The sequence below is a fragment of the Taeniopygia guttata genome, chromosome 4 (genome assembly GCF_048771995.1).
Source record: "Taeniopygia guttata chromosome 4, bTaeGut7.mat, whole genome shotgun sequence".
Taxonomy (NCBI): Eukaryota; Metazoa; Chordata; class Aves; order Passeriformes; family Estrildidae; genus Taeniopygia; species Taeniopygia guttata.
In genome coordinates, this window is record NC_133028.1 from 73,146,414 (window position 1) to 73,163,153 (window position 16,740).

Consider the following 16,740-nt stretch of genomic DNA (forward strand, 5'->3'; position numbering starts at 1 on the left):
TTGTTGAGACACAGCCATTAAAATATCTCAATTGCCAGGCTTGGTTCATCCTGAAAACTTAAAACACCTACAGACATTTCCTTTTAAGAGATATGCAAACATGCAATGAAAATGTAAACTTCCATTAGTTTAGAAGTGCTGCTAGAAATAAATAAATAATGACATGTGGTGTTGTACACACATTTTCAACTAATTTCCCAATTATTATATTTGAATTCTACTGATGGCTCTTGGCAGGCTTATAAAATATGGATGACAGAAGTGTTAAGATTGGAAAAGGCCTATAAAATCAGGGAATCTGTCAAACCAGCACCCCTGAGTTCACCACTAAAGCACATACCCTAGTGATACATGCACCTCTTTTTTTAAATGCTGCCAGGTATGATGATTCTACTACCACTTCCCTGGGCAGCCTGTTTAGATGCCTGACCATCCTTTCAGTGAAAATTTTTCCCCACACCTTCCAGTTTTGAGTAGCTATAAAGATATTTCTCAGGGCAGGATATAATGCTTATTAGCAAGAAAGAAAAATGCTGCTATCGCGTCTTGCTACTAAACTTCCTGTTAAAAGAGATCATAAACACTGGTACATTTCACTTTACTTAGTGTACTTCATTAATCTAATGCTTATCTAGGCATTTCATTTTCCAAAATAAGTGTAAGTCTTTCAGTGGATCAGTTACTTAAGAAAATATGCATACAGCTCTATTCCCCACAATTTTATCATGCTGCATATTTTCTGCTTTCAGCTTCAGTGACGCCATTTGAAGAGTTCAGAATATTCACCATGAGTCAGCCTTCATCAGCTGTTTAGTTGGGAAGTAATTATTATGAAATATTTACCAGTGTATGCAATGAAGAAACCTTAAAGGGGAATCAATCTACAGATGCCTATTTAGTCCTTTCAGAAATTCCTGAATGGGCATGGCAGCTACATTAGGATCAACATATCCAATGGTCTGAGCTACTCCTGGCATTCGTCCCTCTAGGTGGGTGAAAAGAGGCTGGCTAATAAATTTTATACATGGATATCAGCTCAGATTTTTATACAGCTTATAGTAAAAATACAGCAAACCCCGGATGGGGGAAGAAATTATGTCTGGCTCCATATCAGGAGGCTGAAGGATAGCTTTATTAAAACTATATTTTATTACATTAATATACTATTTAAAGAGATACTATCCTGTTCTACATACTTACTGCTGACTTACCTATCTAACAAACTCATGACTCTGTGCTGAGAGTCCAACACAGCTGGATCCCACTGGTCACTGACCCCAAACAACTTCACCAGAATCCAGCCCAGCCATCACTGCAGGTGAACAATCTCCAACCACATTCCACGTGGGGAAAGCAAAGGAGCAGAGATAAAGATTGTTTTCTCTTCTTCTCTCTGTGCTTCTCCTGAGAGACAGAACTGAGACTGTCACATTCAGCTTATTTCAAATTTGAAGATCAGTGCCTAGTTACTCTCACAGCCTCCCTCTGGTGTTTCTGACGCACTCCTTAGTGGTTCTCTCCTCAATGAAGTCTGGCTTTCCTGGGATAATGGAAGATTTGAAACACCCCCACAGCAGATATTAAGGCTACTTACCTCTTCTGATTTCTAAGAAAAACATCTGTAGGCTACCATTTCTTCACAGTGAGTGAGGATTTCAGCACCTTGTTCAAAGTCATTGAAAATTTTGGGCAAGCACAAATGGAATAGCTACTCCTACTGGACCAATGTCCAGTTTTTTCTAAGGAAAATTCCAGTGCTTTCTAAGGAAAAATATTGCAAACAGAAGTTAACTAACAAATTGCATCTTGGAAAGTTTAAGAAATACTCAGAATGACTCACAATGGTTATAAAAGGCCCTAATGACTGCTCTGGAACTCACATCATGGATAAGTTTAGTAATGAACATCTGACTTGACTATTTTTAGGTATTGTTCTAAAGTATGTAAAATATCTTTCCTACAGTTGACTGACTTAATTAATGAATGTTCAAACACAAGCTAGAAATCATTGAAGTAATGAAAGATAAAGAGCAATTTTTTGAAATGGTACTTAGAGTTGCTATTGGATTTGCTTTAGTTACAAAGCATAACTACATTATCAACAGAGATTTGGCCGTCTTCGTTAAGACTTCAATGACTTCTGTCATGAGAAGTAAATCCAAGATAAATATATTAGTCTTTGCAATTAAGTAGGTATTTTTATATTTGTGGAAATATATTTTCTCTTTTTATACTTGTGGGGACAAAAGACTAGAGAAGGTTAACAGGAGTTTGCATACCTGCTTGGAGAAAGTAGAGAAAAACACATGGGACATTATCTTGAAAGTGGTATTCACTGGGTTCCCAAAGAACAATAGCTGATTATCCTCCCTGGAAAATAAAGGAGCATGTACAATATTTTTGCAAACAGATTGAAGCCCCCTGTATCGGACCCAAGACATGCCAAATCTGCAATCCAGGGGCTCCTTCGCTGTGAATGTACATGGAAAATTCAAAGCAGTCACAGAGTAACAAGATTGTCAGATACTACTAATGCACCAAGACAGGTATTTATATATGTATAGGTAGGCATGCATGTGCCTGGTACCTGAGCTGAACAGCTGGCTGTAGTTTTCATAATTTCTAGTCACTTAAACAATCTACTCTTTAAAAAGGAAGGTCAAGAAAAATACATGGTGGAAATAAGAATGCATATGCATATTTTAGCATTAATAAATACTGAACTTTAGAGAATACATACACATGTCCTGGAAATAAGTACTAATGCATCAACACACAAGTTGTTAAATTTATAGCTTTAGGCTTTATCCCCTCCCCAGGACATCTTGTAGCTTTGGATACCCACAAGGCATGTCTGTATGTATGCATATATGCATATATGCACATATGCAGTCCATACCTGACTGCATTAGAGGAATGAATTACGTGGCTTTTATGTTATGCAAGAGCTCTTTCTACCAACTGCTTTATATACATATTTTGTATGTGCAATTATTACACAGACTGTTTTGCCGTTGTTAAATTGCTGAGGGCGGAAAATGATAAATGTTAATGAAAAATTCAATAACAGACACTACTGAATTTAAGGGGAATTCTGTCATACTCTTCATTTCAGCTCTATTTTTTTTATCATGGGAAGGTACAAAGAAGAGTAAAGATGTTTTGTTATTCTCCAATTCACACAAATTCTTTTTTATCTTCTATGCTGCAGGAATACTGGTACTCAGAGTTCAAAGAAACTAATCCTTATAACTTGCAAATACTTCTCTCCTACTGAACTCGATTGCAAAGCTCTGAGCCAAGTTGAAAGTGACCCAGCTGAGAAATAGATTACAAGAGGGAATGGGAGGAATTTTCTCATAAAAAAAGGACAGCAGTTGTGCATTAGAGCGCACATCACGTTATTTCCTTTGTGTACACCTTGTATTTTTAACAAGATGCAGAGAGGCAATTCACAGAGAAACTGTAGGAAGATACATTCATTTCTGGAAGGAATTTACAGAGCAGCTGTGCATGTCTTAAGCTTTTCTCTTTTTAAACTGCATGCATTTGGCTCTTTCAGGTACCCCACTGTGAGAGACGGGAAGGATTTGTTGCTCAAAACATTTTGGGTGCACCTGTGGGGAAAAGGGGCAGGTCAGGCCTTGCTCTGATGAGGCAATGCCATGCTCCACACCCCCAGAGCCTGTATCCCAGCCCTGCAGGGGCTGCCCATCCCTGGCACAGCACAGGCAATGCTCCACACCCACCTCTGGAGCCCCAGCCCAGCCCCACAGTGGCCAGATGACCCAAAATCCCAGCTGGAGGAATGGCCCAGGACAGCCAAAGGGCACTCAACCCAGGACACAGGGCAAGCACATGGCTTAACCCCACTTCCTCTTGGAATTTCTGTCAGCTGAACACTGCTGGAACTCAGGAGTGCTAGCTATATTAGTTATTTTCTATATGCTTTCTCTCTTTCCCTTTCATCTCCTTCTTCTAATTCTGTCTTCTTGTCGTTTCTAATAACTTAAAACCAGATGGGCTTGGAGTTATCTAAGTTGAATGGGCTAAGCCAAAGCTTTGTGAATTGTTTTATGTTGATTGCATGCTGCTCTGAACTTCTGCCAAAGCTCTCTGATTTTCCAAAGTTACCAGTAAATTTTTTTGTTGTTTTGACCTCTTGAGACTATCTTGTCAGTATTTCTCTGTGTGTCAGCCTCAGAGTATATAAAAAATCCATAAGCCCTTTTAGGAGAGTTTTTTTGTGCCTTACATTTTAATTGGCACAGTGAGAAGAGTGCTCCTGAGGTGACGTATTTTAGACAGAGGTAACTGCTAGTTGGGAAATAAAGGAAAAATTAATTTTTGGTCTAAAACAATAGTCTCCAGCAGAATGGCCCTGGAAACCCAGGTAAAAATTGACATGAACTCTTCTCCACTGATGGATTTGCTAAAAGCTTGTAAAGCTTATCCAGCCCCAAACACAGACATATGGGCTGACTTTTCCCTTTTTCCCTCAGTATGGATCCTGAGGTTTCCCCTGAAACCTGGTTGGTGGGAAGGATAAGGAGGGTAATTTGGGACATGTACATTTGTTTGGGTTATAACAATACCTGGACCTGTAAGATTACAGGCTCCGAAAGTCAAGGAAACCTAACTATTGAAAATTGGCCTATCCTTGAAGTTTGTATTTTTTCACCAGGAGTGCAATGCATTTGCAATATCAATAAGTAATAAAGAACCTAAATTGAACTCACCATGCTATTTTGGAGCTCATGTTACAAGTCCAGCAAGTATCAAAAATGGGTTTATTACATTGTCTAATGTTTGATATTTTATTGATAAATGAGCAAGGAGTATGTAAAAGGCAGGACCTCACTGAAGAAGAATACTGTATCAGGAAACAAGGAAATCACCAGCCAATCTGCTGGACTCCTTGGTCACTGCAGCTGAAAGACTGATTTCATTAATTCCTCCCCCAAATCCTCTTTTGCATCACAACTTGCCTGCAGTTTTAGACACTCGCAGGGTGGGGAGCGATGACTTGCATAGACTGAAATTTTTGTTGTAACTAGACTGACGATTATTGAAATAGCAATTGTATGTTATTTGACTTCTTGTATACTTTCCTCTTCTTTCACTTCTTCTCTGTCTCCTAGGTTAGGCCCTAGAAGCCCTTTCAAGAGGCTTGTGAAGCAAGTTTGGGGACCTTACAGCTATGTCTTTTAATCCTTTCAGCATTCTTTGTTGCCTGTTTGCAGAGCTTTCACAAGCAGTGAAAAACAGAATCCATAATTCTGTTTTCACCAGAGCTTGGCAAAGTCCTTAGCTGATTCCCTAGCCTTACATAAAACCTGCTGCTTCAAAACTGTTCAAATCAATTGGAAAAGTCCTTCTTGGTACCATGAGCTACATATCAGACTCTCTGTGGGGACATCAGAATGCAGATTACACCGCATTTCCTTTTTTCCTCTGACAATATCTAATTGCAGCCAGCCCTCTGAAAGCCGTGTGTCTGGCATCCCTAAAATAAACATTTCCTCATTTATTGACTAGTACTAATCCCTTAGTCTGTTACCTTTGGAAACCAATTACATTTCTCACATTTAAAGTCTTTATCCTCCACTTAGAAAGACTGCAGACATACTGGAAAGAGTTCAGAAAAACAAAGTCACAAGTATTGTCCAAGATCTGGAATATCCATTTTAGACTGGGTGATTATTTTGGTTAACATGGAGAAGGATACCGTATGAATTGCTCCTGGTCTGCAGGAACATAAATAAAGATAAAATTTTTCATAGTAGTAGGCACTGTAGTACAAAAAAGTTTAATGACCATGAGTTTGGCATTAAAAAGCTTACGTGTTTTTTAACAGAGAAGGCAAGAAAGCCTTGGAAATATTTGCCTAAAGAGCACATACATTCTCTAGTAACATGAACTTACGTCAAGAAATGGCCCATAACCTGTGAAGAGGTGCTGTCCTGTTGCAGGATTCAACTGATGAAATTCTATTACATGTATATGAAATCCAGCAAGGTTTTATGGGCTTTTTAAAAAAGTATGACAAAGTTTTAAAACTACCTGCATATTTTCCTACAGTTTTTATGCATAAACACATGAAAATCAATACATGTTTTATTTAGGTTTCACTTTTATCAATTTCACATTTTAGTAACAGTCTATGTGCAGTTTTGATCTATTCATAGAGGTTCAGGGTCAGTTCCAGCACTGGGGCAGAAAATGCACTCTCACAGACAGAGTCGGTTTTATGACCTGTCAGGAACGGTTAATGTTCCTCATTAATGCTCAGTAGTGCCAGCTTCATTGTCCTTTTTATTCATTTCTTTACCCAATACCATAGACACATAAAAACACCACAGTGGAGTTCTGTACTAGGTGATTTTCTTTTTGTTTCATGGCATTACATGGATTCTCTTTTCCCATTACAAACTTCAAATGAGAACACAAAATGTACAAATTGTCCATGAAATTATGTTAGAAAAAGTATATTTTGAGTCAATCAAACATTCTTTTTAAATAAAACTGAAACACTTTTTTTTAAAATTTGTTTGGATGCTGTTTACTCGAATTGGAAATAATTCAATTTTCAGAAGTAATTTAAAAATGGTACATGCCATGGAGTCAAAAATGCCAAAATGGAGTGTTATCATGCTGTAAAAAGACTTTATATTTTAGGCAGATTTTACATTCTCCCCCTCTTTGCGTCAATTAGACATTAATGGCATTTCCCACTGAATCTTTTTTTAGCAACAGATTCTACCTGGATTTCATATTACCACATGAATCTGGGTACATAGGATCACACCAAATATTTAAAAGCAAAATAACAAGGTGGAGTAGGGAGGAATTTTACAGAACCAAGGGTATGGGAGTGCAGATGTTTGCATCCACATAATTGTTCTAAGATACTCTTTCACAATATGCTTAGGCTTTTAAATAAAAATAAATTTTAAGTATTTTCAGACTAGGATCTAAATGAATGCGCGGACCGTGCCTCATTTGGCTCTCATTAATATCCTAAAGCATGCCCTCTGTAGCTTTTTCATGGTGCTGGGGTGCTGGAATCATAGAATATCAAGAGTTGGAAGGGACCTACAAGGTCCAACTCCTGCCAGCCCCCAACATTCCCATAATGTGCCTGAGTGCATTGTCCAAATGCTGCTGGAACTCTGTCAGGCTGGCACTGTGACACTGCCCTGGGGAGCCTGTGTCAGTGCCCAGCCCCTCTCTGGGTGAAGAAATTTTCCCATCATCTCACCTATAAAGACACCTGCACTGCCATGGCTGTCTCCCACTTCAATCACAACACACCTGAAATGAGGAAAAACACAATTTATTTTGAACAGCTACTCATTTCTGGTAACATTTTCCATACTGTTTTAATGAGAGGTTTTAGTGAGAGAGAAAGTAGGATGCTCTCAGGGCAGTGTGCTTGCATTAAACTTTATAACTCTGTATTTCATCTTTATACCACCCAGCACTTCCCTTTTTTCTCTGCTTTTGAAGAGGGGGCTACTTGCAATATAAGCATTATTCAAATATCACAGAATCACAGACTGTGCTGGGTTGGAAGGGACCCACAAGGAGAAAGAAGGCAAAAAATGAGGCCCTTGTGCTCAAGTTAAGCACAATTCTGGCCCACTGCTTGTAATAGTTTTCTGTCTTCCTACATAATATTCTCCATAATATTCTCCACTTTCATCACTTTCTTTTATACTGAAAACTAAGAAAAAGTAGTTTTGAACATTTTTCATCCATCTTGCAGCCTTCACATATGTGGTCCCTTTGTTACTTTTCAGTGGTCTCCTTCTATTCTCTCCAGATATTTCTAGAACCCTTTTGCAGCCTTGTTACATTTGATTTAGCTTTCTTTGCTTCACTCACTCTACCTCTGCTTTGTTTGCCAGCTAGATTCCATCTGGTCCTTTCAATCTATTCATGTTGTTGGATTTGGGGGGTTTTGTGGGGGGTTTTTTGTCTTCCCAGGGTGAAATGAATAATGCAAATTACTTTGCTGCTACCAAAGGAAAAGAGCTATGTAGCTTTAGGTTTAATTCTTTACTGCTACACTTGCCTCCCTGCAGTGAGTGGCGTCTTTTGATCGACTTTTATGTCTTTGCTTTAGCTTAACAGCTGAATGTATTGATGGAGCAATTTATTAAAACATATTTTGGTTTCATAGCTCAAACAACAGAATACAAAACTACAGTTTCCAGCAATCATGCCTCTGTTTTCTCAAGAAAATGGCTTGTTTTAGAGGGAGAAAAGGAATTGCATGTTAATGCAGACGTAGATAAAAGCTATTCAAATTCCTATACAGTCCTGCAGTCACATTTTCTTTCAAATACCGTAGCTGTAGCTAAGGCAATATATATGAAAGCAAAGACAACATTACACATGAGGTACAAATGCTAAATTGCTGTACATCCATTATACAGCACATCTGGCATGAATGCCAGATCTGTAAGCAGTACCTCTTATGATTAAAACATCTTGATACATTATGTTACTAATATTTTACCACAGAACATCATCTCTCAACTAAAAAAAAAAGAAATACAGATTACTTTGTGAACAGAAATAGGAAGTAGAACCTGGCTCCAAGTGTTATATACAGTTTCCTAAAGTGAAGTAAGATTAGAATATAGTTATCTAAAGTAGTAGGTGGTAAAGTGTCTAACTGAAGGCAAGGCATCTGCCCAAACATATTTTTATCTTACTTGGATTCTAACTCTGTCTTTGCCAAAACCTATTGTTACATTTTGAAATTCACTTTTGGGTGCTCACATTTATTTCAACTATAGTACATTCACACACTCTGTCCTCTGCCCTTTACTCATCATATCTGTCAGTGTTCCCATCCCCAGTCTCTTAAAATACTGAAAAAATATTAAAATGCCACCATCAAAACTTTCCAGAACTGGTGTATGAATGTGGGATTTCTGAATGGATGTAAAATCCCTTGTGCAAATGTTTACATAGAGATTGGAGTAATGCCTTAGAAAACTCTATCAGGCTACAAGAAGGAAATCCTTATTAAAGAGGAAGATAGAACTGTAGGAATGATCCTGACTTTGAAGAATAAATGATAGCTCTCCAAAATTACTGGTTACTGGACATATTACAAAGATATTTGGATCAATGCTTTGCAATGCAATTTGTTCAGGAATTTGTGTTTGTTTGGGGCTTTGCTGGTTTTTAAAGACACCAGCTAGTGCATGCTCTGTAACATTTTATTTCTATTTTGAAATGATTCACAGCAAGCTGTAGTGTTTTATACTAGACACAGGAATGTATGCAGGCTTTTTCCTTTAATAGTTCTGCAGCATATGATTGAGGCATTTGTGAGCACACAGCAATTGTTGGCTTGGGCTTCTATACCAGAATGAGATCATTTGCAAGTAATGTGGATTTCAGTCATGAACTGTGATCTCTTCAGGTAAGAATCCTTTGCAGACTTGACTTCTAGGTGTCACACTCAGAAGTGAATGCATAATACATCATCTGCCCACATGAGCTCATGCACTGCTGGAATCAATATTTAATTTTTAACACCGTTGAATTTAAATTTTTTAGCTGAGAAAGGGTAGCATAATTGAGATGTGTTTGACTAAAGTAATTATGTTATAAGTGTATAGGTAGGGTGCCAAAAAAGCTGACAAATAAGGTACCAGGGAATGAAACAGACATCTTACAGACACATATAACATCCACGTCAAAGGCTCCTGGCAATACTGCTTAAGACAAATTTTACAAGCATTATAGAAAAATGTCCTAGTAGACTTTAGAGAAGCCAGTGTTTAGTGATGTATTAGATCTTATTTGATTGATTTCTGTTAAGATTAGGAGCATACTGTGTTGCAAGAGGAAGACTGAAGTACATAAAATAATTTATACAGTCTCTATATTGAGGGCAGTTTCATTCATTGTAGAAATAAATCTCCTTCTCTGTTTGAAACTATCAATTAAAATGGTAGCCATTATTCATGAAAATAAATATATAGAGTGTTACTCGTGACAGGAGAATGTATCATGTATAAGTGGTCAATAAATCATGTTAGGGGAAAAATGATATGGAAAATTGTGGCACTTAAACTTTCAATTTTCATTAAAATTTTAACTTCAGCAAGTTGTTCAGCAGTGAGACAGTCTCTGCCACGAAAACCCATGTGAGCACTCCTTGCTGTTCATAAATTTGGAAAAACTACTACTCCTGGCTCTGCTGACTTCCAATATCTGTCACAGACCCTGGAAAGGGGCAGTGAAGGGTCATGCTCTCCTATACCCTTTACTCACCCCTCGCTCGGTTTTGGAACCTATAGCTTTTACTTACACTCAATTTGCCAAGAACATGGGGAAAATTTGCTGGAGAAGTCAATACCCTTAGTGAAATAGTACAATGGATAAAGTCTGTTTTATGGCTTATTTTACTACGTTTTCTTATTTTTCATACCTCCCTTGCTTCTTGCTTTGTTGAAATACATCCTTAATCTGCCATTAGTACCTAAATATGTTCCTGTTTAAATCAACAGGCCACCTACACTTAAGTGATCACACTCAGCACTCAAAACACTTAATTCCAATTGCTTTGCTTTGGCAAGATCTCCAACAGAGGTTAAATTTAGTGACAGCCAGCAGACTGGCCTCTCAGACCCTGCTAAAGCACCATATCTGCCATAAGCTGTATTTCTTATGCTTATTATATGTAACACCATAAAAAAATATTATGCTTATAAAATTAGCCTGGTACCTTGGAAACCTGGTTATAGAAAATGTTGCAGCTAGGATTAGCACCATAAAGTATTACCACCATAACAAGTGACATTGCTCCTCCTCTAAACACTGTCTCCTGTCCCATGGCACACAACGGGCAGGGCCATATATATATATATATATATATATATTTTTTTTTTTTTTTTTTTTCCCTGTCCTCAGTTCCTATGTTAGGGAAAGTAGGGAGCAATCAAGAAGATGGGAGGCTGCAGTGAGTGATGTCAGCTGCATTTCTGCTCTCTGCTTGCACCTGCACACTGGGAGGCATGGGTGACATGCACCATCCCCAGCTCCTCTGCTGCTAAACACTGCAGGAAGCAATTCCCAACAGGAGGTAAGAATCAGTCTTACAGATGAAGAAAAAGAAGCTGAGCAGAGTGAGAAGAGGACAAAACACCTTCCAGTTCCAGACTGAAAAGAAAGACCCACTTTAGAGAGTTGGGCCCTGCGTGTAAGAGTTAATAGTTTATGGCAGTAGGGATCTTTTGGTAGCTCCCTTTTGGCTACTTAGCAAGACTTAATCAATTTTCAAGTACAGCTTAATTTTATTCATTGCCTTAATGGTTTTTATTCAGCTTTAAATTTTCTGTCTGACATTAATCTTTCCTTAGAGTTTCATTTTTCAAAGGGTTTTTATTTAAGAGGAGCTTTTTAGTCTGTATTTTGTTACCTCTTAAAATTACCTTACAGGTAACAATTAAACTGCTGCTAAGCAGAATGGTATCAGGTTTTACATGCTCTACTGGCAATAGAGCATCCCCAAATCCTTCATTGCAATTTTAAGTAAAAACTATTGGCTTTTACTTACAAAATACTCACAGCACACTGTCATTAACAGTGTTTTGCACTGACCTGCTGCCTCAATGGATCTGGTCTGTTGGAAGAAATTAGACCACCAGTTATAGCAGTACAAGGACTATTTGTTCAGCTGCTACAGAAGCAAATAAAAGCCAAATCAATTTGGTTTGTGAAGGCTATATGTTCCATCTGACAGGCAGGATAGCTCTCTTCTCTAGAACAACTCACATGATCCTTCAAGTGTTCTTAAAACACTGCAGCAGGTTTCCTTTTCTAGGAAGAAAGGAGAGCTTCAGGAAAAAAAAAAATCTTCCCTGTGGATTTGTGAAACATTCACCATTAATGGTTTACATGTCTACACAAGTGCTTGTGCTTGAATACTCTGCATATCCAAAAAGCTTCACGTCTATAAATAAATGCATTTATATATGTAAACTCATATATTTACATCATCTTCTCTTTATCCTGTCTTAATTTAATTTCCCTCCTTTAGAGTGGCAAGATGAACACATATGATATTAAATTATGTACTGGCCAGCCTTAAGAACAAAACCAAAAACTTCCTGCAATTCAAAACCACTACATGTGTCAATTAATCAAGCCAAAAGCTACTCCAAATTGCTGCAGATCTTCTAATTTCCCAGAAATTCCCTGAATTCCCTTCAGCATTAGTCCTCACCGTTTCAGGTTATGAAAGGGCCTATTTTTGAAGTATTGATTCTTTTTAAAGTGATCTCATTTTCGTGGGGAATGTGAGTTACCTGTATGAAAATGTGGTAAATCAGCATAAATCGACAGCCCACACCACAGAGCAGAGGAGATGGACATTGGCTAAAGCAAATTTGGCACCCTAAAGGTTACTGGGCTGGGATTGTGTTTCTGATGGAGGCATGAAAGAGCTGACAGAGCTGGGACAAAAGAAAATCTCCTAAAATGAGGTTGCTTGCTGCCACCTCCCAGCTGGCTGAGGCTGGCAGGGCCTCAGGTGATTATTACTGAGCAATTTGAGTTGATTTGTTCTGGTTTAGAGTTTGTGGGTTTGGAAATAAAGCAAGCCCTGAGGAAGGGGATAGAAAGAGAAGATCTATGGTTAGGGACTTGATTTCTCCTTGTACGGCTGGTGAGCCTGCACAGTGACTTACAATTGGCAATAAAGTCCAGACAGTCCTTTACAAATCATGAGCTAGGTGAATCCTTTGCCATCAGAAGAACTCAATGCCTTTAAAGAAAAAACCTTTCAATGAATGTCTGTTGAAATTCAAATCTTAATTCATTCCAGCTACGCTTGGGCCTCTTTTAGAATCTCTTTCTGTGAACACTGAAGCAAGCAGTCATTGCTTGTAGAATATAAATTTAACTACACAGGTTCCATATTCATATCATATAAGGAGTATTTTTTCTATGCAGTGGGAAGCTAATTTAAATGGCAAGGGGTAGGAGGAGAAATGTTCTAGTAAAACCTTATCAGAGCTCTGCAAGAAGACCAGATGAGCATTCAGCATTCTATTATTCATATGTAAGAGAAGCATGGGTGTAACCATCCTATGTGACATTGAGGAAAGCAAAAAAAGATGTATAAATAACATATACATTCTGAAATTCTCCCTGCGGTTTTAAGGGTGACCTATAACTGTTTGCTTGTTTGGTTTCTGGAGTTATTTTTCTCCTTAAAAAGAAGATTTCAAAATTATTCTGGATTTTTGAAACCTGCTTCAATTAAAAGCCAATATTAGCCAGCAGTTGTACACAAACACAAGCAAGATTGTCAGTGTAGAGGCCTGTAAAGATGTTTAAAGTAATTCCCTATGCAATGCAGATGTGGAATTAGCCCCCCCAAAGGTAACTTCACAACAGCAAACAAAGTGGTGACTCAACTGAACACAGAAAATGTCAGAGGAGACACCACAGCTCCAGCCTGATTATTCCAAGGTAGATAAGACACAGAACTGCTCTCTACAGAGTGATGTCTATTTTCTTTAGATATTCATCAGACAAAGATGAATATTCATTCATCATCAAAGAAAAATCATACAAATAATAAAGAAAAGCAAAAAATTATAAGCCAGTAAACCTTCCTTTTGCCCCTCTTCTTGCTAACGTGGCAGAGCAGGCGATCCAGGTGTCCTGCGCGCTGTGTGGATACTCACCCCTGGAGTGAGAGACCCCAGTGTCTCAGGCTCTTTTCCTCCTGCCCAGGAGCACAGGCATTTCCGAGGCTGCCAGCAATGAGGAACTTGCCCAGGAGCACGAGGAGCAGTCCCCTGTCACAAAACCCTGCCGCAGCGGCTCAGGGGCCGTGCGCCGCGCAGGCGCTCTCTTACCTTCTGGGGATGTACTTCCAAAACCAGGGCTGCCTCACCTTGTGCACGCATGTTAACACATCAGGCTGGAATGCTCAGCTGGGGGACATCCATTTCCTTCCCCCTGCTCCCATCCAGGAGTGCCACATCGCTGGAAAAGGCAGCGATGCTTCGGCACAGCCGATGACATATGGGGGTGTCTGGAGGCTCCCTGGGTGGAGAACGAGGACTGTGCTGGCACTGCCAGCTCCTTCTCCAGCAGGAAGAATTGCAGCTGGCTGCTCCACTGTCATGCAGGAAGGAGCAGGAAAGGGCTGGGATTTGACATATGTATTCTGGGGCCTGAGTCTGAGAGTGCAGGAGCACTCTCACAGGCTGCCAATTCACGTGGAAGTAGGCAATGCCTCGTACGCCACAGGACACTGAGCTTTTATTTACACTAATGTTAGTTTTTATGTTTTAACATAACATTTATGCCTGTGCAATCACAGAGGAGATTTTCAAGCCTGAAATTTTTTGACTGCAGATGAATTACTGTAATTACATCTCACTAGAGCAATGACAAAATACTTTCTTAGCTAGGAAGAAAAAAAAGCTATAAAGAGAAAGTACCTGAAAATGAATCATACTTCTGAATAAATTCCCTGGACTCGGTCGAATTCTGAAACATCATGCACGGGCAATATTCATGACTAGGAAAAAGACAATAAACAAAGATACTCAGACAACCCTTTCTTTAACCAAGTAATTGCTAGTCTGGAAACATTCCTAACTGGGATGACCTCAATACAGCCATTCTAGAAAATAGCAGGGATGCTGCACCTCCTTTTTGCCCTTCTCTCTTTTAATTAAACAGTAAAACAGAAGTCACTTGTAAAATTTAATAGCAGCTAAAAGAAATACCTTGAGGGTGAGGTGCTGAGAGAAAATCATTCTTCCTATTTACTGTATTTTCATGGAGAAAAACAGCTGTAGGATTTGAAAGCATATTTGTTGGGGAAATAATTTGCTAAAGTAAGAAAACATGGTGGGGATTTTCAGCAAATTCCCTTGCTGATAAATGAACAGTTGTGCTTAAGCCCTTCTAATGAAGATGAGTTTACCATGGAATAAAGTCGTCAATGATGAGCAGAAAATAGGGCATTTGTAAATACAATGTAACTCAGAATGATAAAGCACATCCAATTTATGCAAAGATGTGCTTGCAGACCATGATAAATAATATCTGCATAATCAATTAGTGGAAGAAAGGCTGAATAAATTGTTTTCTGTCAATTTATGGAAAACAAGCATAGCACAAAAAAAAAGACAATTTGACATTAGCCTTTTAACTAGATTGACAAGCACTAAACCCAAACTTACTAATGATTCAAAGGACACAGTATTTATAACTATTTTCATGAGCCACAGAAAATTTGAATTAGGGCAAGAGAAAAACTCCTATTTTTTAAAGTAAAAGACAGAATACACAATTTAATTATATATATATATATATATATATATATATATATATATATATAAAACAAACCCCCCCACCCCTATATATTATATATTTGTTTATTCCTTGTATATAAGATTATTTGGTTAAATGACATACATGGATTGAGAGGCATGAGGGAGAAAGCAAGGGAAAATATTTTAGGCTCATCAATAACTAATAATAATGTGATACTGTATGTATTTGAATTACCTCTAGTAAATGGACATTTAATGGCTGGATGCTACATCCACTGGTCTTAACAGAAAAGTTTTATCAAGCTGGGTGAGCTAGCCTTTAAAGAAATTCTGAATCTGCTTTAAAACTGAATGGGAAAGGTTGCAAATTATACCATAATTCATTTACAGAGCCATTAGCTTTATAGTGCTAAATATCTCTATGATGCATGTAGTGGTTCTAGAAAGCTTCAGTAGCTGTTTAGGATACCAGGAATACAAAACAGAGTGATAAGCCATTTAATATCCAGATATTAGCCTTGAAAGACAATGTTGTTGAACAAAAACAATTCTCTAATCCCTCATCCTTCCATCAATCAAAATAAAAATTAAAATGCTAATATTTGGGAGCTGACAGTACATATAACTTTTGCCTGCAAGAACATTCAAATGATTGTTATAATGTGCATAAAACAATTCAATATCCAACTTGAAAAAACATTTAGCAGTTTTCAATGGTCTATGCAGCATATTAAAATTCACATAACCACCAGAATCACTCTCCATGTAAAACATTCAGTGATGCCTGTAGCACTACATGCTCTGTTAGTAAATAAACCACTGCTTTTATTTTGGTGTTATTTCAGCCTTATCAAAACCTCTCTTTTTATTTATTTATGAAAAAGGTGCAGCCAAGTTCCAGAAGGTTAAAGCTTGTTGTTTGTCCTATTTACGTGACACAGCCCTAATTCCATCAGCCAAGCAGATGAAAAAAGAAAATCAATAGTCAGCGGATATGATGCTGAACGGGAAGTTTGATGGTGAATGAAAAGAGAGAGTGTGAAATCTATCTCCTTAAAACTTGCTTCTGACTCTGGGATTCAGGTAGGTATTTGAACCTACACAGATGGCAGTATCTCTCCTTTGGGGAATACACTTCAAATTTCCATGAACTGTTCTAAAATTGGCATGTTTCGAGCAATCATATTGCTCATAATTTGATTGCTTGATTGGCCATAATTTGATTAATGGAAATAATTAATTGTTGGGGGGTCTAACATCTCCCCAGAGTTTCACTTCAGCCTGTAAGTCTTGAGGCTCTGGTTTATGCTTTGCCACTCGAGTGCACAAAGAGTTATTTTCTGCAGTCTTTACGCCTGTCCCAGGACATCAAGGCTTCACTGCACAAAGTTTTACCTGCTGAGATGTGGAC

General features: G+C 38.2%; 1 long non-coding RNA gene across 4 annotated transcripts in view; it reads right to left on the reverse strand.

Moving 5' to 3' along the window:
• Positions 1–16,740, reverse strand: part of LOC115495144 (uncharacterized) — a 45,575-nt gene that overhangs the window by 12,592 nt on the left and 16,243 nt on the right. For 3 of the 4 annotated variants that reach the window (XR_012055870.1, XR_012055871.1, XR_012055869.1), the window contains 3 exons: positions 14,487–14,566; positions 7,262–7,314; positions 1,595–2,370 (listed from right to left, as the gene is read on the reverse strand). This is a non-coding gene — a long non-coding RNA (uncharacterized lncRNA). The other variant, XR_012055872.1, reaches the window with a different exon arrangement.